Source organism: Amblyraja radiata, chromosome 3 (genome assembly GCF_010909765.2).
Source record: "Amblyraja radiata isolate CabotCenter1 chromosome 3, sAmbRad1.1.pri, whole genome shotgun sequence".
NCBI lineage: Eukaryota > Metazoa > Chordata > Chondrichthyes > Rajiformes > Rajidae > Amblyraja > Amblyraja radiata.
In genome coordinates, this window is record NC_045958.1 from 125,310,360 (window position 1) to 125,334,856 (window position 24,497).

Genomic DNA, 24,497 nt, shown 5'->3' on the forward strand with positions numbered 1-24,497 from the left:
AAGATTAGCAAGTTTGCAGATGATACAAAAGTGAGTGGTTTTGCAGAAAGTGAAGATGGTGGTGCAGGCCCGTACGAAGCTTTTCAAAAAGGGGGGTGGCAAGACAGGATTACAAAAAACTCAATGTGCAATAATGTGCGCGCTGCGCACATCACGAGTGCGAAGCGTGAAGTCCCTCGATGCCAGGGTCCAGGACCCGCTTAAGGGCCCTGGAAGCTCAGGGGTTTTAGATGCTTTCTGGTGCATTCTGAGCCTTGTTTTGGAGCATTTTTGCACCAAATATATGACCAATATTTCAGAAATTAACAGGAATCTGAGAGGTAGCTTTTTCACACAAAGGGTGTATGTAACGAGCTGCCAGAGGAGGTAGTTAAGGCTGGGACTATCCTAATGTTTAAGAGACATTTGGACACGTACACGGATAGGACAGATTTAAATGGATATGGGCCAAACGCGTGTGAGTGGGACTAGTTTAGATGGGACATGTCGGTCGGTGTGGGCAAGTTGGGCTGAAGGGTCTGTTTCCACACTGCATCATTCTATGAGTAAAAAGTGAAGAAGATAAATGCATGTAGATAAGTAGAACAGATTTGAAAGAGGAGTGAAATGTAAAGGCAGAGAGAGTGTTATGGGTGGAAAGGAACATAGGAAAGGAGGGGGGAGAGTGGGCTTGGGCAGATGGGTGAAGAGAAAATAGTCACAAACTGCTGGAGTAACTCAGCGGGTCAGGTAGCATCTGTGGAGAACATGGATAGGTGACATGTCACAGAGTGCTGGAGTAACTCAGTGAGTCAGGCAGCATCTGTGGAGAACATGGATAGGTGATATGTCACAGAGTGCTGGAGTAACTCAGTGGGTCAGGCAGCATCTCTGGAGAAAAGGTATAGATTATATTTCGGGTCAAGACCGTTCTTCAGTAATATTCATGATGTGACATGCATAGACATTCCTGAATGTTACCCAAACCATCGTGAGCTAATTTGTTACGGTGCTTGCCCTCTCCTATAATGTCTCTGCTGCCTTGGGTGATGCAGGACAGGACACAAGCTTTGGGGCACGGTGTGAAGCTGGTGCCGTCTGTCCCAGCCTGGTAATAACCTGGATGGACTGGATTTGGAGAGGATGTTTCCACTAGTGGGAGAGTCTAGGGCCAGTGGCCACAGCCACAGATTTAAAAGACATTCCTTTATGAAGGAGATGAGCATGAATTTCTTAAGTCAGAGGGTGGTGAACTGTGGAATTCATTGCCATGACAGCTGTGGAGGTCAAGTCAATGGACATTTTTCAGGAAGAGATTGATAGATGATTCTTGATTGATAGGGGTGTCAGAGGTAATGGGGGGAAGGCAGGAGAATGGGTTTGAGAGAGAAAGATAGAGTCATAGGGTGATACAGTGTGGAAACAGGCCCTTCGGCCCAGCATGTCCCATCTGCACTAGACCCACCTGCCCACGTTGGATCCATATCCCTCCGAACCTGTCCTATCCATGTACCTGTCTAACTGTTTCTTAAATGTTGCGATAGTCCCTGCCACAACTACCTCCTCTGGCAGCTTGTTCCGTAAACCTACCACCATTTGTGTGAAAAACATACCCCTCAGATTCCTATTAAATCTTTTGCCCTTCACCTTATTTCCTCTGCTCCTCGATTCACTTACTCTGGGCAAAAGACTCAACCATATCTGTTCAAATCATGATTATATACACCTATATTAGATCATTCCTCAGCCTCCTGGGCTCCATGAAATAGAGACCCAGCCAACTCAACCTCTCCCTATAGCTCTGGCCCTCTAGTCCTGCAACATCCTCATAAATCTTCACTGTACCCTTTCCAGTTTGATGACATCTTTCCTATAACATGTTGCCCAGAACTGAACACAATACTCTGAATGCGGCCTCACCAACTTCTTGTGAAACTGCAACATGACCTCCCAACTTCCAGACTCAACCGACCCGCTGAGTTACTCCAGCACTCTGAAACGTCACAGAACTGGGCAAGATTAGCAAGTTCGCTGATGATACAGAAGTGAGTGGTTTTGCAGATAGTGAAGATAGTTGTGAAATATTGCAGCAGGATCTGGATCAATTAGCCAGGTGGGCAGTGGAATGGTTGATGGTTGCATGGTTCCTTGAAGGTCGTGTCGCAGGTATATCAGGTGGTCAAAAAGCTGGGCGGCCGAGATCTGAACGCCGATGATGGATAAGTAATGTGGCGTTACAACTTCATATTAATGCTTCGCACGCCAACTCGGTATCAGAATACACAATCTCACGCCGGCTCTGCTGTGGGACCACGCCTGTGAATCTGTACGAGATAAAATAAGTCACACAGCCCACTCAACCTGCTGGAGTAACTCAGCGGATCAGACACCATATCTGTGGAGAACGTGGACAGGTACACAGTGCTGGAGTAAGTCTCTCGCCTTAAGCCTGTGCCCTCGAGTTTTAAAATTGTCTTCCCTGGGAAATAAAGTCTGAGCGGATGCTGTGTAGATTCCCTGTATCTCGAGATCTCTCTGCACTCAATACAGCCAATATTAACAACAACAATTGTAGGACGGTTTAGAAAAGTATCACATATTTCAGATGTGACATGTGAGGGGTGGAAAATATCACACCATATTTCGATGAAAATGCGCCGTTTGTTCACTCCACACCCGGTGATGTCAAAGGGTAATATTATATTACACGGTTGTGAATTGTTCAGAATGTTTGTTTCCGGGATTGGAAGAACTAGAAACGTAGAAACATAGAAACTGGGTGCGGGATTAGCCATTCGGCCCTTCGAGCCTGCACCATTCGCCATTCAATATGATCATGGCTGATCATCCAACTCAGTATCCTGTACCTGTCTTCTCTCCATACCCCCTGATCCCTTTAGCCACAAGGGCCACATCTAACTCCATCTTAAATATAGCCAATGAACTGGCCTCAACTACCTTCTGTGGCAGAGAATTCCACAGATTCACCACTTTCTGTGTGAAAAATGTATTTCTCATCTCGGTCATAAAAGACTTCCCCCTTATTCTTAGAATGTGACCCCTTGTTCTGGACGCCCCCAACATCGGGAACAATCTTCCGGCATCTAGCGGTCCAATCCCTTAAGAATGTTGTAAGTTTCTATAAGATCCCCCCTCAATCTTCTAAATTCTAGCGAGTACTAGCCGAGTCTATCCATTCTTTCTTCATATGAAAGTCCTGACATCCCAGGAATCAGTCTGATGAACCTTCTCTGTACTCCCTCTATGGCAAGAATGTATTTTGTCAGATTAGCATACAGCCACACCAATAAAAAGTGCACAATACACAACAGAATGTATCATGGACATCCCCACACAGCGGATCCAACCTTTCCCACTGTGAGGATAGGCAATAAACTTCAATCATCTTCCCCTTCGTTCACACGTGGTCGGGGCCTATGTGCTCTCCGCAGTTGGCCCGGTGTTCAGGCCCTCTCGCCGGGGTAATCTGAACGCCGACGTCGGAACGGAAGAACACTGTCAGCGGCTTGGAGTTTCCGAATCGGACATTTCTTTCCGGAGACCGCGGTCAATAAGGGGTGGGATATTGCTATCTTCACATGGTCCGCCCCGTTTCGACGAATGCAATCAACCTGGTGTTCACAATCAAATAAGATGAAATAGGACAAATTGTCCAAAAACTTTAGTCTGTGCACGTCATACGCAAGAAGAAGCGGTCGGTAAAATGTATTCAATTCAATTCAATTCTATTCAAATCAATTCAATTCACCCTACGCTCCGCTCACTCAACAGCAAGGATGTTCTTCCTCAAATTAGGAGACAAAACTACACTCAATACTCCAGGTGCGGTCTCACCGGGGCCCTGTACAACTGCAGTAGGACCTATTCACAGGATAACGGGATCATTACAAGAGGTATACATTTGATAGACAGTATAGCTAGTGAAGGCGTTGTATTTCCGCAGATACAGTGGCCCCAAATGCCGGGGACGGATGGAACCCGTATGCAAACCTCCCGGGTATTGCACAGGTTGGTACGTGGTGTTCTATTCATGACATGAGTGTGCTTTGTTGACAATGAGAAAGTAGTGTTATGCAGCCGTGAGAGGGAGTGTCCGAACCGGAGTAATGAACTAGCGACACCGCAGGATAGATGTTGGTAGGTTATGTTCAAATTTCATAAGACATTGGTGATGCCGCATTTAGAATATTGTGTTCAATTCTGGGCACCGTGTTACAAGAACAATATTGTCAAGTTTGAATGGGTTCAGAGAGGATTTCCGAGGATGTTGCCGGGACTAGAAGGTGTGAGCTACAGGGAGAGGTTGAGTCAGAAGGGTCTATATTCCTTGGAGCGCAGGAGGATGAGGGGTGATCTTATAGATGTGTACAAAATCCCGAGAGGAATAGATCGGGTAGACAGACGCACAGAGTCTTTTGCCCAGAGTCGAGGAATCGAGGACCAGCGGATATAGGTACAAGGTGAAGGGGAAAAGATTTAATAGGCATCTGAAGAGTAACTTGTCCACACAGACGGTGGTGGGTGTATGGAACAATCTGCCGGAGTAAGTAGTTGAGGCTGGGACTATCCCAGCGTTTAGGAATTCGTTTGACAGGTACATGGATAGGAGAGGTTTAGGCGGATATGGGTCAAACACAGGCAGGTGGGACTAGTGTAGCTGGGACATGTCGGCCGCTGTAGGCAAGATGGAGCGAAGGGCCTGTTTCCACACTGTATCACTCTATGACTCCAAATAAGCTCTGAGCTCTGAACTGCAAAATACTATATTATTATTGCACAATATTTGTCATTTATTTGAACTTTTTTCTCCCCCCTTTATATACAATGTTTACATATTGACATATTCTGTTGTGCTGCAACAAGTAAGAATGTCATTGTCCCATCCCGGACATATGACAATAAAACACTCTTGACTTGACTTTAATCCTTTGTCTGCATCGTCATCATCTTAACGAGATCGGACCCCACAATGCCCACGTTTCCTGTCGACCCCTGCTTGACCTGGAACTGGGGAATTACGTTGACGTTATCAGCATTGGTCTCTTCCCAGTCACGTAAATACGCAAGGGTCAACTTGGTCACGTGAAGCAGGCGTTTCGTGCCCTCGCCTTCGTTAGAAAGGGCATTGAATTCAAAGGTTGGCACCGACGCAAATTGGAGGCATAGCACCTCATATTTAGCTTGGGCAGTTTACAACCCAGCGGTATGAATATTGACTTGGCTATCTTTAAGGAACCCTTGCTTTCCGTCTATCTCCACCCCCCCCCCCCCCCCAAACCTCTGCCCACCCACCCTCGTTCTCCGACCACTCACTGTCGCTCTGATTCAAATTTACATTGTTTGCCTCGTTGTTAACTTCTCCCGGCTAACAATGGTATATTCTATATTTTCAATAGACAATAGATAATAGGTGCAGGAGTAGGCCATTCGGCCCTTCGAGCCAGCACCGCCATTCAATGTGGTCATGGCTGATTATCCCCAATCAGTACCCAGTTCCTGCCTTCTCCCCATATCCCCTGATTCCGCTATCTTTAAGAGCCCTATCTGACTCTCTCTTGAGGCTGAACATTCCACAGACTCGCCACTCTCTATGTGTGACAAAGTGTTTGCTCGTCTCCGTTCTAAATGGCTTACTCCTTATGCTTAAACTGTGGCCCCTATTTCTGGACTCCCCCAACATCGGCAATATGTTTCCTGCCTCTAGGGTGTCAAAACCCTTAATAATCTTATATGTTTCAATGAGATCCCCTCTCATCCTTCGAAACCCCAGGATATACCAGCCCAGCCGCTCAATTCTCTCAGCATATGACAGTCCCGCCATCCCAGGAATTAACCTGGTGAACCTACGCTGCACTCCCTCAATCGCAATAATGTCCTTCCACATATCTGGATACCAAAACTGCACAAAATACTCCAGGTCTCACTGGGACCCTGTACAACTGAGGTAGGACCTCTTTGGCGGTAATGCTTATCCCCTTTGTTCTTTTGTTTTCAAACCTAACCCTTCCTTGTCTCCCTCTCCCCTGACTATCAGTCTGAAGAAGGGTCTCGACCGGTAACGTCGCCCATTCCTTCTCTCCAGGGATCCTGCCAGTCGCGCTGAGTTACTCCAGCACTATGTTTCTATCTCCGCTGTAAACCGGCATCTGCAGTTCCATTCTACACATATTGGGACGGCGTGATGCAGGTGTGCAGGTCGTTGGTGAGACCACACTTGGAGAAGTGTGTGCAAGTATGGAGGCTCAACTACAGGTGGGATGACAGGAAGCATCGCTTAATTATTGTGTGTGCTTATTGTGTTGTTTTGATTTCTTTGAAAGTGTCTGAAAAAATCGCAAGATGGCGAGCCAAACGCACAGCCCCTTCTGCAGACACATCTATGGGGTACAACAATCCGACCTACAAACACGAGGCGGGACAGGAAGAGAAAGCGCCGGAATGAATGTAAAAAACATCTTAATCAAATTCTGAATTGGAGTGAATTATCAAACAGCTTTCAAGTGTTCAGCATCAGATATCACGTCTGATGTATCTTGACCTTGTGCAGTAAAATATGGTGAATACTGGATAATCAAAGTACACTCAGAGTCTTTCTTTTCACACTCAGAGCTCATCGCATTTGAAAGGAATCTGCTTAATTCTTAAGGGATTGGACAGGCTAGATGCAGGAAGATTGTTCCCGATGTTGGGGAAGTCGAGGACAAGGGGTCACAGCTTAAGGATAAGGGGAAATCATTTAGAACCGAGACGAGAAGAACATTTTTTCACGCTGAGAGTGGTGGATCTCTGGAACTCTCTGCCACAGAAGGTAGTTGAGACCACAGTTCATTGGCTATCCGAATGGCCTACTCCAGCACCTATTTTCTATGTTTCTATGTTTCTATGCTTGGTGAAACCACAGAAGCGAATACTGTTCCGAGTTTTACGAGGTTTACTTATATACAATAGATAATAAGCGGAGGAGTAGGCCATTTGGCCCTTCGAGGCAGCACCGCCATTCAATGTAATCGTGGCTGATCATCCACAATCTGTATCCCGTTCCTACCTTCTCCCCATATCCCCTTCTCCCCATATTTATAAGAGCCCTATCTAACTCTCTCTTGGAAGTATCCAGAGAACCGGCCTCTGAGGCAGAGAATTCCACAGACTCACAACTCTCTGGATGACACCATCCTACACACACTAGGGGCAATTTACAATTATGTGGTCCTTGTGATCATATGGTCACCCACCAATAAGCTGCGAGCCCTGAACTGCAAAAAGACTATATTATTACTTGTTATTTGTAATATATTTATTATTTATTGAACTTTCTCTTACCACCCCATTATATACAATGTTTACATATTCACATATTCTATTGTGCTGCAGCAAGTAAGAATTTCATTGTCCAGTCCGGGACATTTGACAATACATGTCTCTTGGCTCATGACTTGAGTCCAAAGTAATATAAATTCCTTCATCTCCTCAGGTACAATCGAGCAATTTACTGTGTAGAGATACATGATAAGGGAATAACGTTTAATGCAAGGTAAAGCCAGCAAAGTCCCATCAAGGATAGTCCGAGGGTCACCAATGAGGTAGATTGTAGTTCAGGGCTGCACTTCCTAATAGTAGGGGGGGGGGGGGAAGTTGTGATGTAGAAACAAGAGATGACGAAGTCAGTAAATGAATGTGTGTGTGTGTGTGTGTGTGTGTGTGTGTGTGTGTGTGTGTGTGCGTGTGTGTGTGTGTGTGTGTGTGTGTGTGTGTGTGTGTGTGTGTGTGTGTGTGTGTGTGTGTGTGTGTGTGTGTGTGTGTGTGCGGGGGGGGGGGGTGAGTGTGTGTGTGTGTGTGTGTGGGGGGGGAGTGAGTGTGTGTGTGCATTGGCTTCCATGGAAAGAGGAACAACACAGATCAAAATCACCAGGGCAAAAACAGGAAATTGCCAAACCATGAGCGGCCAATCAAGCCACTGATCAACAATCCCAAAGGCCCAACCAAGACTGTAAGAAATTGCTGCAGAAGTAGGCCATTCGGCCCAACCAGTCTACCCCGTTCATTCATGGCAGATCTAACAGCGCTCAGTTCAAAAATGAGGGGGAGGCCATACGGAAAAACCTTTTCGCTCAGCGAGTTATGAATCCGTGGAATGCTGTGCCACAGAAGGCTGTGGAGGCGAATCCACAGAATGTTTTCAAGAGAGAGTTAGATGTGGTACTTGGGGCTAACAGAATCAAGGAATATGGGGAGAAAGCAGGAAAGGGATACTGATTGTAGATGATCAGCCATGATCATATTGAATGGCACTGCTGGCTCGAAGGGCCGAATGGCCTACTCCTGCACATATTTTCGATGTTCCATGGTTCTATGTCTATCTTTCCCTCCTAACCCCATTTTCCTGACTTGAATTGAATTGAATTGAATACCTTTATTGTCATTCAGACCTTACGGTCTGAACGAAATTTCGTGCCTGCAGTCATACATACAATCATACAATAATAAACAACACTAAACACAAATTAACACCACCACAGTGTATCCTCCAAGCACCTCCTCACTGTGGTGGAGGCAAAAATCTTAGGGTTACTGTCTCTTCCCTCCTCTTCTCCCTCTGCGCTGAGGTGATTCCCCACCGGGCGATGGCACAACAGTCTTCTCCCCATAACCCCTGACACCAATACTAATCAAGAATCTATCTATCTCTGCCTTAGACATATCCAATAAGTTGTGGCATCCACTGCATTATGTCTGTAGATTGGTCGCGATTTCAAACACTAGCTATCCCTGTTCTCCAGAGATGCTGCCTGAACCGATGGGTTACTCCAGCACTTGGTCTCTTTTTCCGTTTGTAAACCATCATCTGCAGTTCCTTGCATATGGGTTACTCCAGCGCTTTGTATATTTTTCCGTTTGTAAACCATCATCTGCAGTTCCTTGCATATGGGTTACTCCAGCACTTTGTCACTTTTTCCGTTTGTAAACCATCATCTGCAGTTCCTTGCATACGCCACAGGACGCGGTGTGTGCAGGTCCAACCTCAACATTTAAAATATACTTGGGCGGGTACATGGTAACTAAAGGAAGAGGGATATGGGCCAATCACGAGCAAATGGGACTAGCATGAATCGGGCATATCGGTTGCCATGGATGCGTTATTTTAGTTAGTTTAGTTGGTTGTCACGTGGACCGAGATACAGTGAAAACTATTTTGTTGCGTGCTAATCAGTCAGCAGAAAGACTATACATGATGTTCATGATGTTTGATATATATTTTTTTATTAAAGGTAATCAATTACAATGCTTCAAACAACTTTATATCAAATTAATTCAATTTGCATTAAGTAAAACACTAGTAATACTTATCTACTATTTTTTTTAGAAATAATGATAGAAAAAGAATAGAACAGTTATAAATCATTAAGAGAGTGATTAAATAATAATTTGATTATATATAAGAAAGAAAAGAGAAACGAAAAAAAAAAAAGAAAAAAAAAAAAAAAAATGAAAAACCACAATATGTATTGTTAATAACACTACTACAAGTGATAGTATCAATAAAGACATATATGTTAATTCCAATATAAAAATGAATTATTCTCACCAAATCCCGCAGGGTGCACGCCGAGCTGTGTTGCCAAGAACAGCTACTTCTCTAAATACTGTATATATGGAGACCATATCTGTACAAAAGAATTATACTTGTCCAATAGGACAAACTAATTCTTTCCAGATGTAACGTCTCCATCATCTCTGTTGCCCACATTTTGGTTCATGTTCATGATGTTGAGGAAGTCTAGAACAAGGGGTCACAGTTTAAGGATAAGAGAGAAGTATTTTAGGACCGAGATGAGAAAATCATTTTTTACACAGAGAGTGGTGAACCTGTGGAATTCTCTGCCACAGAATATAGTTGAGGCCACAGTTCATTGGCTATATTTAAGAGGGAGTTAGATGTGGCCCTTGTGGCTAAAGGGATCAGGGGGTATGGAGAGAAGGTAGGTACAGGATACTGAGTTGGATGATCAGCCGTGATCATATTGAATGGCGAATGGTGCAGGCTCGAAGGGCCGAATGGCCTCTACTCCTGCACATATTTTCTATGTTTCTATGTTTCTATGATTACAATCGAGCCAGTGTACAAATATATCAAGACAAGTCAAGAGTCAAGAGTCGAGAGAGTTTTATTGTCATGTGTCCCAGATAGGACAATGACATTCTTGCTTGCTGCAGCACAACAGAATATGTAAACATAATACAGAACAGGAGATAAAAGTTCAGTCTGTCTATATACCATAGACCATATATGTACACAATAAATAAACATATAAAGTGCAATAGGCTGTAATTGTTCAGAGTTTGTTTGATGTCGTGTTTAATAGCCTGATGGCTGTGTGGAAGTAGCTGTTAATAAACATAGAAACATAAAACATAGGTGCAGGAGGAGGCCATTCGGCCCTTCAAGCCAGCACCGCCATTCATTGTGATCATGGCTGATCGTCCCCAATCAATAACCCCTGCCAGCCTTCTCCCCATATCCCTTCACTCCATTAGCCCCTAGAGCTCTATCTAACTCTGTCTTAAATCCATCCAGTGACTTGGCCTCCAATGCCCTCTGTGGCAGGGAATTCCATAAATTCACAACTCTCAAGGTGAAAAAGTTTTTCTCTCAGCTCAGTCTTAAATGACCTCCCCTTTATTCTAAGACTGTGTGGCCCCTGGTTCTGGACTCGCCCAACATTGGGAACATTTTTCCTGCATCTAGCTTGTTCAGTCCTTTTATAATTGTATATGTTTCTATAATACCGCCCTTCATCCTTCTAAACTCCAGTGAATACAAGCCTAGTCTTTTCAATCTCTCCTCATATGACAGTCCCGCCATCCCAGGGATCAATCTGGTGAACCTACGCTGCACTGCCTCAATCACAAGGATGTCCTTCCTCAAATTTGGAGACCAACACTGTACACAATACTCCAGATGTGATCTCACCAGAGCCATATACGACTGCAGAAGAACCTCTTTACTCCTATACTGAAATCATCTTGTTATGAAGGCCAACTTTCCGGTAGCTTTACCCAGCAGAGTCCAATCAAGGATAGTCTGATGGTCACCAATGAGGTAGATAGTATTTCGGCACTGCTCTTCCTAATAGTAGGGGGCACATGTTGTGATGTATAGACTAAAGATGATGAAGTCAGTAAATAAATGTGTGTGTGTGTATGTGTGGGCTTCCATTGAAAGAGGAACAACACAGAATATTACGGCAGAGACAGGAAATTGCCAAATACCTCCGCCGACCATGAGCGGCCAAGTGATACAACTGATAAACAAGCCTGAAGGCCCAACTCAGACTGCAAGAAATTGCTGCAGAATTAGGCCATTCGGCCCAATCTGTCTACTCCACCATTCTATCATAACATATCTATCACCACTCAGTTTAAGAATGAGGGTGTGGCCATTTAGGACTGAGAAACTGAAAAAAACATTTTCACTCAGAGAGTTGTGAATCTGTGGAATTCTCTGCCACAGAAGGCAATGGAGGCCAATTCACTGGAAGTTTTCAAGAGAGAGTTAGATGTGGTTCTTGGGGCTAACGGAATCAAGGAATATGGGGAGAAGGCAGGAAAGGGATACTGATTTTAGATGATCAGCCATGATCACATTGAATGGCACTGCTGGCTCGAAGGACCGAATTACCAACTCCTGCACCTATTTTACTAAGTTTATTTTGGTTCTATGTCTATCTCTCCCTCCTAATCCCATTCTCCTGCTTTCTCCCCATAACCCCTGACACAAATACTAATCCAGAATCTATCTATCTCTGCCTTAGACATATCCAATAACTTGTGGCCTCCACCGCCGTCTGTCTGTAGAATGGTCGCGACTTCAAACACTACTATCGCTGTTCTCCAGAGATGTGTTGCGTGCTAACCAGTCAGCGGAAAGACTATACATGATTACAATCGAGCCGTTGACAGTGTACAGATACAGGATAAGGGAATTGAAGGTATCGCCAGCAAAGTCCGATGGTCACCGATGAGGGAGATAGTTGTTCAGGACTGAATAGTGGAAGAGATATTTTGTGATGTAAAAACAAAAGGAAATCAGTAAATATATGTGTGTGTGTGTGTGTGTGTGTGTGTGTGTGTGTGTGTGTGTGTGTGTGTGTGTGTGTGTGTGTTGTGTGTGAGTGTGTGTGTGTGTGTGTGTGTGTGCGTGTGTGTGTGTGTGTGTGTGTGTGTGTGTGTGTGTGTGTGTGTGTGTGTGTGTGTGTGTGTGGGGGGGGGGGGGGGGGGGTGCTTCCATGGAAAGAGGAACAACACAGAATATCACGGCAGAATCAGGAAATTGCCAAAGACCTCCGCCGACCATGAGCGGCTAAGTCACACAACTGGTAAACAAACCTCTTAAGTCTCCTTTTAATGTATCCACTCTTCTGCCATTAAAGCCGTGCGTTTGAAGTGGGGAGGAGTGGGGGAGAAGGAGGAAATTAGCGGTCAGTAACGAGTCCAATCAACCGCGGCGCCGCCTTTGACTGGACTCCAGTCAGCTGAAGCTGAAAGCAGGAAGCGCGGCTCAGTGAGTGAGTGAGTGAGAGTCACCGAGACGGACGCTGCCCGCACGGGATGGAGCTGCCGCCGCTGACCGCGCTCGCCTTTTGCCTCGCCATATCCACGGGTGAGAGTCGCTCTGTCAGACCGACACCGCGGTAGTTTGTGTCGCCGAGCGGGTCGCGGGTAACGGCAAAATTAAATTCAAACAAGTGTGTACACACGCGCTGGGATAAGAGTGGATGTGGAGAGGATGTTTCAACTTCGTGGAGGGAGTCAAGGACCAGAGGGCGCAGCCTCGGAATTAAAAGGACGTTCGTTTAGGAAGGAGATGCAGGAAGATTGTTCCCGATGTTGGGGAAGTCCAGAACAAGGGGTCACAGTTTAAGGATAAGGGGGAAGTTGAGAAAAACATGTTCTTTCACACACAGAGAATGGCGAATCTGTGGAATTATCTGCCACAGAATGTAGTTGAGGCCCGTTCATTGTCTATATTTAAGAGGGAGTCAGATGTGGCCCTTGTGGCTAAATGGATCAGGGGGTATGGAGAGAACGCAGGTACAGGATACTGAGTTGGATGATCAGCCATGATCATATTGAATGGCGGTGCAAGCTCGAAGGGCCGAATGGCCTCAACTCCTGCACCTATTGTCTATGTTTCTATGTTTCTTTGTTATGTGGAGAAGGCGGGAGAATAGGATTAGGAGGCAGGTTATGGCGGGGTAGTCCTGATGGGCCGAATGGCCTAATTCTGCTCCTATCGGTTGTGAACTTTCACCCGCTCTCATGCGCGTTTCTCATCCTCAGGCGGGTCGCAGGGGTTTAACGTTGCGTCGCCACAGAGCGACATATATGTCCGCATCGGGGGAGACGCGGTGTTCGCGGTGTGGCCGTCAGGTGCTATCGCCGGTGGAAACTGGGTTTTCAATTCGAAAACGATCGTCTCGTGGCTCGGAACATCCCCGTCGATCCATGATGAGTACAGGCCACGGGTGACTTTATCCTACATCAGCGGGTCGCTGGTGGTGAGGTCGGTGAGCCAGTCGGACAACGGGGTTTACAAAGTGACACTCAATGGAGTTGGCGGCGGCGTCCAAGCCTCAGCGAGCATCAAACTGCAGGCACTCGGTGAGTTTGACTTACATCTTGTTCAAACATTAACTCTCGAATTATTATTGTCATTTCATTCTTGCGGTGAATGAAATGCTGGAGTAACTCAGCGGGTCAGGCAGGCTGCATCTCTGTGGAGAACGTGGATAGGTACAAAGTGCTGGAGTAACTCAGCGGGTCGGTCAGAACCTGTGGAGAGAAACATAGGGGTCACACAGTTTAAGGGTAAGGGGGAAATCTTTTAGGACCGAGATGAGAAAAAACATTTTTTTCACACACAGAGAGTGGTGAATCTGTGGAACTCTCTGCCACAGAAGGTAGTTGAGGCCACAGTTCATTGGCTATATTTTAGAGGGAGTTAGATGTGGCCCTTGTGACTAAAGGGATCAGGGGGTATGGAGAGAAGGCAGGTACTGGATACTGAGTTGGATGATCAGCCATGATCATATTGAATGGCGGTGCAGGCTCGAAGGGCCGAATGGCCTCTACTCCTGCACCTATTGTCTATGTTTCTATGTTTCTATCGTGGTTGAGGTGCCATCATCTCTATTTCAGGGCCAGTTGGATACGTAAATGAAATGCTGCCTCTAGTGGTCACAATCAGATCTTGCGACCAAATACGATGGGACCATTGTGAGTTGAGTTATTTACAGGCGCCCCAGGGATAGTAACACGTGCTGGTTTATGTGGTAAAGCACCGCTAGCTCGGTCATATATAAAATCTTTATTCTCTCCTCAGAACCGGTGGCGGATGTCACTCTGCGAGCCAACGTAACTTCGCCCTTGGAAGACATCGACGCCGTCGTGTTGACGTGTAGCGCCCGGGGAACTCAACTGCAGCGGGAATGGTTATATCACAATGATCCTGTCCGAGAGAATGATAGGATAACTATAGCTAGTGACACGCTGCTCATCGCCCCTGTAAAGAGGTCCGACACGGGATGGTACAAATGCATCGTAAGCAATGGACTGAACAGCAAAAGCGCGAAGACAAGTGTGATGGTTCACTGTAAGTAAAGAGACACACACAGTATTTAGTATGTACTTAATATTAGTAATGGCAGAAACATCATAAGGAATAGGAGTAAAGTTAGGCCATTCGGCCCATCAAGTCTGTTTTTTTTATTATCTTTAGCGTCGGGAGATTCGCTTTTCGGACCCATCTTCACAATCATTGTCGGCATTCTTGTCATCATCGCTGTATGTTTCTGCTGCGGACACTGCGCCTTGTTCATCGCCAAGAAGACATACAGGTAAATACGTCTCTCTCCGAGTTTTGCTTCGACCTTCAGTTGGGTTTAGATGGGTTTAGAAGTTTCACTTCTCCAAAGATGCTGCCTGACCCGCTGAGTTACTCCAGCACTTTGTACCTGTCCACGTTCTCCACAGAGATGCTGCATGCCTGACCCGCTGAGTTACTCCAGCACTTTGTACCTGTCCGCTTTCTCCACAGAGATGCTGCCTGACCCGCTGAGTTACTCCAGCACTTTGCACCTGTCCACGTTCTTGGTTCTTGGTTTCTTGGTTTCTTGGTTTCTTGGTCCTCCAAAATATTCCAAATGGAATTTAAACTGAAGGTGCTGGAGGGATGACTTAAGCCAGAAAGGGTTATTGGGAAGAAAGAGCTACTTTAAATTTAGTTGCATCTGGTTGGGTAACTATAGTTGGGTGGAGATTATTCCATGCTTTAATTGTGCGTGGGAAGAATGAATTGCTGTACACATCTGTCTTTGTAGCTGGAATCACACATTGGATCGAAAGCCCTGGTCTGCACCGAATGTTTTTTTTTTTTTTTGATAGAATTGATTTGGGTTTGGTGTAAGTCTTCTAATCTATGTCGAGCTGACAATTTAACATTTTGTAAACAGAGGTCAAACGGTGAGCTTCACGTCTCCACATGGATGCCGCATGCCTGACCCGCTGAGTTACTCCAGCACTTTGTACCGGTCCATGTTCTCCAGAGATGCTGCCTGGCAGCGAAAAGCCTGACAGGGAAAAGCTTTTTGTCCCGAGCTAACCAGTCAGCAGAAAGACATGATTGTAATCGAGGAATTTACAGTGTACAGATAGATACATGATATGTGAATAGCGTTTAGTGCAAGGTACAGCCAGCAAAGTCTGATCAAGGATAGGCCGAGGGTCACCAATGAGGTAGACAGCATTACAACGCTGCGAAGTAAGGACAGATCTGAGAGGTGTTCGGGGAGATCATAGTTACTGAGGGAGTGCTATTGAGGGAGCCCAGCGTAGGTTCACCAGTTTAATTCCAGGGATGGCGGGACTGTCATATGCTGAGAAAATGGAGCGGCTGGGCTTGTACACTCTGGAGTTTAGAAGGATGAGAGGGCATCTTATTGAAACATATAAGATTATTAAGGGAATGGGCACGTTAGAGACGGGAAACATGTTCCCGATGTTGGGGAGTCCGGAACCAGGGGCCACACAGATTAAGAATAATGGGTCGGCCATATAGAACGGAGACGAGGAAACACTTTTTCCCACAGAGAGTTGTGAGTCTGTGGAATTATCTGCCGGTTCTGTGGATACTTTCAAGAGAGAGTTAGATAAAGCTCTTAAAGATAGCGGAGTCAGGGGATATTGGGAGAAGGCAGGAACGGGGTACTGATTGGGGATGATCAGCCGTGATCACATTGAATGGCGGTGCTGGCTCCATGTTTATGTTCCTGGGTGTGGGATACATGCTGCGAGTCTGAGGAAGGGTCTGGACCCGAAACGTCACCCATTCCTTCCCTCCAGAGATGCCGCCTGTCCCGCTGAGTGATGCCAGAATGTTTGTGTCTATCTTCGATTGAAACCAGCATCTGCAGCTCTTTCCCACACATTGTATCTGGTTTGTGTTTATTTAGGCCCAACCCCGCACCCCGGCCGAATAACGACACGGGCAGGACTTCTGGAGGAGATAGTAAGTGAATGGCAGAACACTGTATATCGTGTTGTTACTTGCGAGCGGAGCACCGAGGCAAATTCCTTGTAAGTGTACAATGTGTACATACTTGGTTCAAGTTCAAAATCAAGTTAGATTTATTGTCACATGCACCAATTGTTAAAGGGAGATTTGAGTTACATAGAAACATAGAAACATAGAAAATAGCTACAGGAGTAGGCCATTCGTCCCTTCGAGCCTGCACCACAATTCAATATGATCATGGCTGATCATCCAACTCAGTATCCTGTACCTGCCTTCTCTCCATAGCCCCTGATCCCTTTAGCCACAAGGACCACATCTAACACCCTCTTAAATATAGCCAATGAACTGGCCTCAACTACCTTCTGTGGCAGAGAATTCCACAGAATCACCACTCTCTGTGTGTAAACAAAAATGTTTTTCTCATCTCGGTGCTAAAAGACTTCCCCCTTATCGTTAAACTGTGTGACCCCTTGTTCTGGACTTCCCCAACATCGGGAACAATCTTCCTGCATCTAGCCTGTCCAACCCCTTAAGAATTATGTACGTTTCCATACGATCCCCCCTCAAGCTTCTAAATTCTAGCGAGTACAAGCCGAGTCTATCCTGTCTTTCTTCATATGAAAGTCCTGACATCCCAGGAATCAGTCTGATGAACCTTCTCTGTACTCCCTCTATGGCAATAATGTCTTTCCTCAGATTAGCATACAGCCATACGAATAAAAAGTGCACAATACACAACAGAATTTAACATGGACACCCCCACACAGCGCATCCAACCTTTCCCACTGTGAGGATAGGCAATAAACTTCAATCATCTTCCCCTTCGTTCACCCGTGGTCGGGGCCTTTGTGCTCTCCGCAGTCGGCCCGATATTCAGGCCTTCTCGCCGGGATGATCTGTACTCCAACATCGGAACAAAACAACACTCTCAGCGGCTTGGAGTTTCCGAATCCGCCACTTCTTACCGGAGACCGCGGTCAATAAAATGTATTCAATTCAATTCAATTCATTCAACCAACGATGCACTCCCTCAATAGGAAGAATGTCCTTTCTCAAATTAGGAGATAAAACTGCACACAATACTCCAGGTGCCGTCTCACCAGGGCCCTGTACAACTGCAGTAGAACCTATTCACAGGATAACTGGATCATTACATGGAAAGGAATTGGATACATGTGATAGCTAGTACAGTAGATACGGGCCGAATATTCTGCATTTGCGCTGGACAAATGATTGTGGTGGAAAAATCTTGACTTCATAGAAACATAGAAACATAGAAAATAGGTGCAGGAGTAGGCCATTCGGCCCTTCGAGCCTGCACCGCCATTCAATATGATCATGGCTGATCATCCAACTCAGTACCTGCCTTCTCTCCATACCCCCTGATCCCTTTAGCCACAAGGGCCACATCTAACTCCCTCTTAAATATAGCCAATGAACTGGCCTCAACTACCTTCTGCGGGAGAGAATTCCAGAGATTCACCAACCTCTGTGTGAAAAAAGTTTTCCTCATCTCGGTCCTAAAAGATTTCCCCCTTATCCTTAAACTGTGACCCCTTGTTCTGGACTTCCCCAACATCGGGAACAATCTTCCTGCATCTAACCTGTCCAACCCCGTAAGAATTTTGTAAGTTTCTATAAGATCTCCCCTCAATCTTCTAAATTCTAGCGAGTACAAACCGAGTCTATCCAGACTTCGTGACTGAAGGCGTTGTATTTCCGCAGATTCAGTGGCTGCAAATGCCGGGGACGAATGGAACCCGTATGAAAATATCCCGGGCATTGCACAGGTTGGTACCTGGTGTTTTATTCATGATATGAGTGTGTTTTGTTGACACGGAGACAGCAGTGTTATGCAGGGACAATGTATGAATATCAATATCAATTCAAATCTATTTTCTGTTTCCAGGGGAGACGTTGCAATGAGCCCGTTGAGGAACCCAACTATATAGTGAGATTATTATTTGGTTGATTCCTTTTGATGTCAATGATCCCAATTTCCCCCCCTAATTCACCAGTCAGGCTGGCCGCCCCCCTCCGCCATCTTCTCCTTCTTCTTGCGAATGAAACATGAACCGAATGAATAGTTAGATCTCAAGCCGGATGTTGAGCAGCCAGGTGGTTGTCTCTGTTGGCGTCAATGTCTGCCAGGCCCTGACATACCTCCATTTGGTGGGTGGTAGAGCGGCCACCCAGGAGATGACATGGTTGGCTGTCTGTTGTTCTGCTCCACGTTCACAGGCTGGGCTCTGGCGGAGCCCCCATCTCCACATGCTTGCATTGAAACGCCCAACTCCAGTACCAAGTCTGTTGAGCTTCACCCATGCTCCTCTGGGGAGGTCAGACCCTGGACAGCTTTTATCGGATGAAGAGATGATGTAGCTGTGTAATGGAGATACGTTTGCCTTCCACTACTGTTACCACTTGGTGGCTATCCAGTGTGTAGTTTTGTCTCAGTTGGCTGGATTGATGCCAGGAGATGTATTCCATGTGGAGCAAAGGGGTGACGGGGCTTCGGTCGGGGTGGCATCTGATCTCTGCTGATAGCCTGATAGAGGAGGTGATCTGGGTCCATGGCACGACGAGATGACGAGATACATAGGTACACGGCCATCTGACGCCACGTGGGAACGTGGGCCCCACGTCCATCTTCCCCCGAGATCCGCGAGTCCTTCCGTTCCTTGTGTCCGAATGTTGACTAAACGGAAGACGCCCTCTAGCGTAATTCAGTTGCCTTGCACCATAGTCTAGCCCTCTCCATATTTGTTTGTAACGGTGTGTCCACTTCTTACAGGGACTGAAGCTGGAAGATCGATCGGTTTACAATGAACTCCAGAGGTAGGCGGGCCGACCCACCGATCAGCACGGTGTTACATCAAGGATCACAAGTTGACAATTTCACAAGTTATTGTAGTGGAATTATGCCATTCGGCCCATGGAGTCTACTCCGCCATTCAATCATGGCTGATTTCCGCCTCCCCGTCCCATTTTTCCGACTTCTCCCCATAACTCTTGACACCCGTTCTAATCAAGAATTTGTCTATCTCTGCCTTAAAAATATCTACTAGGATGAGAGGGAATCTTATAGAAACATATACATTTTTTATGGGATTAGACAGGCTAGATGCAGTAAAAAAGTTTCCCCATGTTGGGGGGAGTCCAGAACCGGGAAGAAGTGAGGAAAGGAAATCGGACCTTTCAGTCCAGAACCTATACATGGTCAGAGTCAATCCCATCGCAAATTGGAGGAGCAGCACCTCATATTTCGCTTGGGCATTTTACACCTCAGCGGTATGAACATTGACTTCTCCAATTTCAGGTAGTCCCTGCATTCTCCCTCCTTCCACTCCCCTTGCCAGCTCTCCCACAGCACACAGTCTCTGTCTCTTCCATTCTCCTTCCCGCCCCCCCTATCCCACCCCACATCAGTCTGAAGAAGGGTTTCGACCCGAAACGTCACCGTTGATGCTGCCTCACCCGCTGAGTTGCTCCAGCACTTTTGTCTCTCTTATATGTGTCAATTGTCTTTCCTGTCCGCAGATGACGTCACTTGGACGCTAAGAGGGTTGTTGGCTGATGTTGAAGGACGTCACAAAAGGGCGACCGATCCAGAGAGAGAGGTGTATCTTCGCAAGACGCGCCTCACATTTCTTTAGACTATTATTGTCCGTGGTTCCCCTACGCTGCCCCCGAGTCTCTCGCCATCAGTATTGAGGCAACCACGGTGGATGTCGATGCCTGATGCCATCTCACACCAGTTCCCCTCTTTCGGCCCATCGAGTCTATCCCGCCATTCAATCATGGCAGATCTATCTCTCCCTCCTCACCCCGTTATCATGCCTTCTTCCCACAACCCCTGGCACCTGTACGTCAACAATTTCTCTATCTCTACCTTACAAAAATCAATTGTCTTGTGGCCTCCACAGTCTCCTTTGTCTTGGCCAATACAGCCTTCTGTGGCAAAGAATTCCACAGAATCACCAACCTTTAACTACAGAAAATTATCCTAGTCTCCGTCCTAAAAGAACGTCCTCTAATTTAATAGCAATAGAAAATAGGTACAGATGTAGGCCATTCGGCCCTTCGAGGCATTCATTATGATCATGGCTGATCATCCCCAATCAGCAACCCGTTCCTGCATTTTCCCCATATCCCCTGACTCCGCTATCTTTAAGAGCCCTATCTAGCTCTCTCTTGAAATTATATAGAGAACCAGCCTCCACCGCCCGCTGAGGCAGAGAATTCCAGTGACTCACCACTCTCTGGGCGGAAAAGAATGGTCTCGATTCGAAACGTCACCTGTTCATTTTCCCCAGAGATGCTGCCTGACCCGCTGAGTTGCTACTGCTGTGTTGGACAATATTGCATTATTTTTGTGGTTACACACATGTCCATTCATTGTGATAATTTACTAAATGCGTAGCTTCATTTTCCTTAGCAAATATATTAAAATATTTTACTGCTTTTGATTCGTGTGTGTTCCCAACGTGTCATCACTCACCTCGAGCACCTACTACATTATAGACTAATATTGTTTTTCCCCAATTAGTTTCTAATACTTGTTTCACTCCGAATCTAACAATGCCCGATCACGCCATGGAAGTTCCGGACATCGAGTTGCAACTTTTCCCCAACATCGGGAACAATCTTCCTGCATCTAGCCTGCCATACCCCTTCAGAATTTTGTAAGATTCGATGAGTTCCCCCCCCCCCCCCTCAATCTTCTAAATTCTAGCGAGTACAAGCCGAGTCTATCCAGTCTTTCTTCATATGAAAGTCCTGACATCCCAGGAATCAGTCTGGCGAACTTTCGATGTATTCCCTCTATGGCAAGAATGTCTTTCCTCAGATTAGGAGACCAAAACTGTACGCAATACTCCAGGTGTGGTCTCACCAAGATCCTGTACAACTGCAGTAGAACCTCCCTGCTCTTATACTCAAATCCTTTTGCTATGAATGCTAGCATACCATTTGGTTTCCTCACTACCTGCTGTACCCGCATGCCTACTTTTAATAACTGGTGTACCATGACACCCAGGTCTCGTTGCATCTCCCCTTTTCCTAATCGGCCACCATTTACATAATAGTCTACTTTCCTGTTTTTGCCACCAAAGTGGATAACCTCATATTTATCCACATTATACTGCATCTGCCATGCATTTGCCCACTCACCCAGCCTATCCAAGTCAACTTGCAGCCTCCTAGCATCCTCCTCACAGCTAACACTGCGCCCAGGTTCGTGCCATCCGCAAACTTGGAGATGTTGCATTCAATTCCCTGAATATAAAAACAAAAGATAAAAAATAAAATAAGGAAAACAGAATCTGGGCTGCAAAGAATTTCAACAATTGTAGTTCCTGTTTGTCTTCAAGTCCGTTCCACCGTATAAGGGTAATATAATTATTCTAACGGTTGGAGAGGGAACAATTTAAATCGTGTGGAAATATTGAATAAAGTTTCCCCAAGTCCTGTAAAATGTTACCAAGTGTTCAACAATTTCACTCCTAATTTTGATTATTTTAACTTATTGAACTTTCATTTGATCTTTGTGTTATCTGTGTGTGCGCGTGCTGTCTTTATATATGTGTTGTGCTGCGACAAGCTACACATATTTTTGGGTTCTCTGTACATTAGACACTTTAACACTCTTGGCTCTTGAGATTAACATAGAGACATAGACATAGAAATAGGTACAGGAGTAGAAGCCATTCGGCCCTTCGAGCCTGCACCGCCATTCAATATGATCATGGCTGATCATCCAACTCAGTATCCTGTATCTGCCTTCTCTCCATACCCCATTGATCCCTTCAGCCACAAGGGCCACATCTAACTCCCTCTTAAATATAGCCAATGAACTGGCCTCAACTACCTTCTGTGGCAGAGAATTCCACAGATTCACCACTCTCTGTGTGAAAAATGTTTTCCTCATCTCGGTCCTTAAAGATTTCTCCCGTATCCTTAAACTGTGACCCCTTGTTCTGGACTTTCCCAACATCGGGAACAATCTTCCTGCATCTAGCTTGTCCAACCCCTTAAGAATTTTGTAAGTTTCTATAAAATCCCCCCTCAATCTTCTAAATTCTAGCGAGTACAAACCGAGTCTATCCAGTCTTTCTTCATATGAAAGTCCTGACTTCCCATGAATCAGTCTGGTGAATCTTCTCCGTACTACCTCTATGGCAAGAATGTCCTTCCTCAGATTAGGAGACCAAAACTGTACGCAATACTCCAGGTGTGGTCTCACCAAAACCCTGTACAACTGCAGTAGAACCTCCCTGCTCCTATACTCAAATCCTTTTGCTATGAATGCTTGAGATTGGAGTAGGTGACATCTTTCCCGGACACGAAAGAGTTAACTAGATGTTTGTTCAGTGAGTGGAATTAACGTCAGTCTACACGGAGCCCGGTTGTGTCCCCGGAGATTTCCCAGTTCACAATATAAACCATTCCTGTTGCTGGGATATGAGAGTGTTGGTGAGATCATCCCGCACGTCACCGACAGACAGAGAGCAGCAGCTCCATCCACAAAGGGAGAAAACCCATTGGGAATCTGTGGACAATAAAGTGGGATGTTAGATGGATGTTTAGGAATCCGGGAATATTAGAGAGTGAGGTGAATGTCGCCGAGTGTAATCGGGGAACAGTGAGTGCGGTGTTACACAAATGGATCGGTCTCTGAAAACGGTAGACTGGGAAGTTACCGCCATGGAGAAGGCAGTCTTCTATATGGCCGGCAATATTTTTGATCCTGGGTACAGCTTAAATCTTCAGATCTACAGTCTACTCATAACTGTGCAGCCTGTCTTTTATCCCATGCTAGCCCTCGTTGCTTCTCCAGGTAAGTCCCGTCGAAATTCTCGCGCAACAGCAGGTGAGAAGCGGCAGTGACGGGGTCCAGTATAAATGTCTGTAGCTCGGCAAATCCATGACGTGTCCCTTGAAGAAATCTTCCACGTGTATTGATGTATTGATGCTGCCTGCCTGTTTGTGGGGATCAGAGGTTTATCACCGTGTCGCTTACCCTTTGCGCCTGTTGTTTTTACATTGTTACTGTTGTGTATTTAGGTGCTTGGAACAGACTTAAATAAGGCTCGGTCACGGCTCTCGCAAGCCACCTTGAGACCACCCCCCGCACATGCGTACTTGCACAAGACATCACATATACCAATTACATATGCTAATTATATCACATACCTAACACTCCTCCTCATTTCACTTGGAGGTAGGTAACACCATTTCTATTACATACACCGCACTCCTTCCCTTTTAAGTCAATTTCACCTGAACCGCACATGCTCTTTTCCTACATATCCTACATGGATCGACTCGGCTTGTACTCGCTAGAATTTAGAAGATTGCATGGCAGATGCAGTATACTGTGGATAAATGTGAGGTTATCCACTTTGGTTGCAAAAACAGGAAAGTAGACTATTATCTGAATGGTGGCCGATTAGGAAAGGGGAGATGCAACGAGACCTGGGTGTCATGGTACACCAGTCATTAACAGTAGGCAAAGGTACACAAAATTGCTGGGGAAACTCAGCGGGTGCAGCAGCATCTATGGAGCGAAGGAAATAGGCGACGTTTCGGGCCGAAACCCTTCTTCAGACCATGCAGGTGCAGCAGGCAGTGAAGAAGGCGAATGGTATGTTAGCATTCATAGGGAAATGATTTGAGTATAGGAGCAGGGAAGTTCTACTGCAGTCGTACGGGGCCTTGGTGAGACCACACCTGGAGTATTGCGTACAGTTTTGGTCTCCTAATCTGAGGAAATACATTCTTGCCAGATAAGGGGTACAGAGAAGGTTCACCCGACTGATTCCTGGGATGTCAGGACTTTCATATGAAGAAAGACTGGATAGAGTCGGCTTGTACTCGCTAGAATTTAGAAGATTGAGGGGGGATCTTATAAAAACTTACAAAATTC

The 24,497-nt window shown here is 45.9% G+C and overlaps 1 protein-coding gene across 1 annotated transcript in view; it reads left to right on the forward strand.

Moving 5' to 3' along the window:
* LOC116971610 (transmembrane protease serine 9-like) overlaps positions 1 to 24,497 on the forward strand; it is an 865,719-nt gene that overhangs the window by 743,863 nt on the left and 97,359 nt on the right. The window lies entirely within an intron of this gene.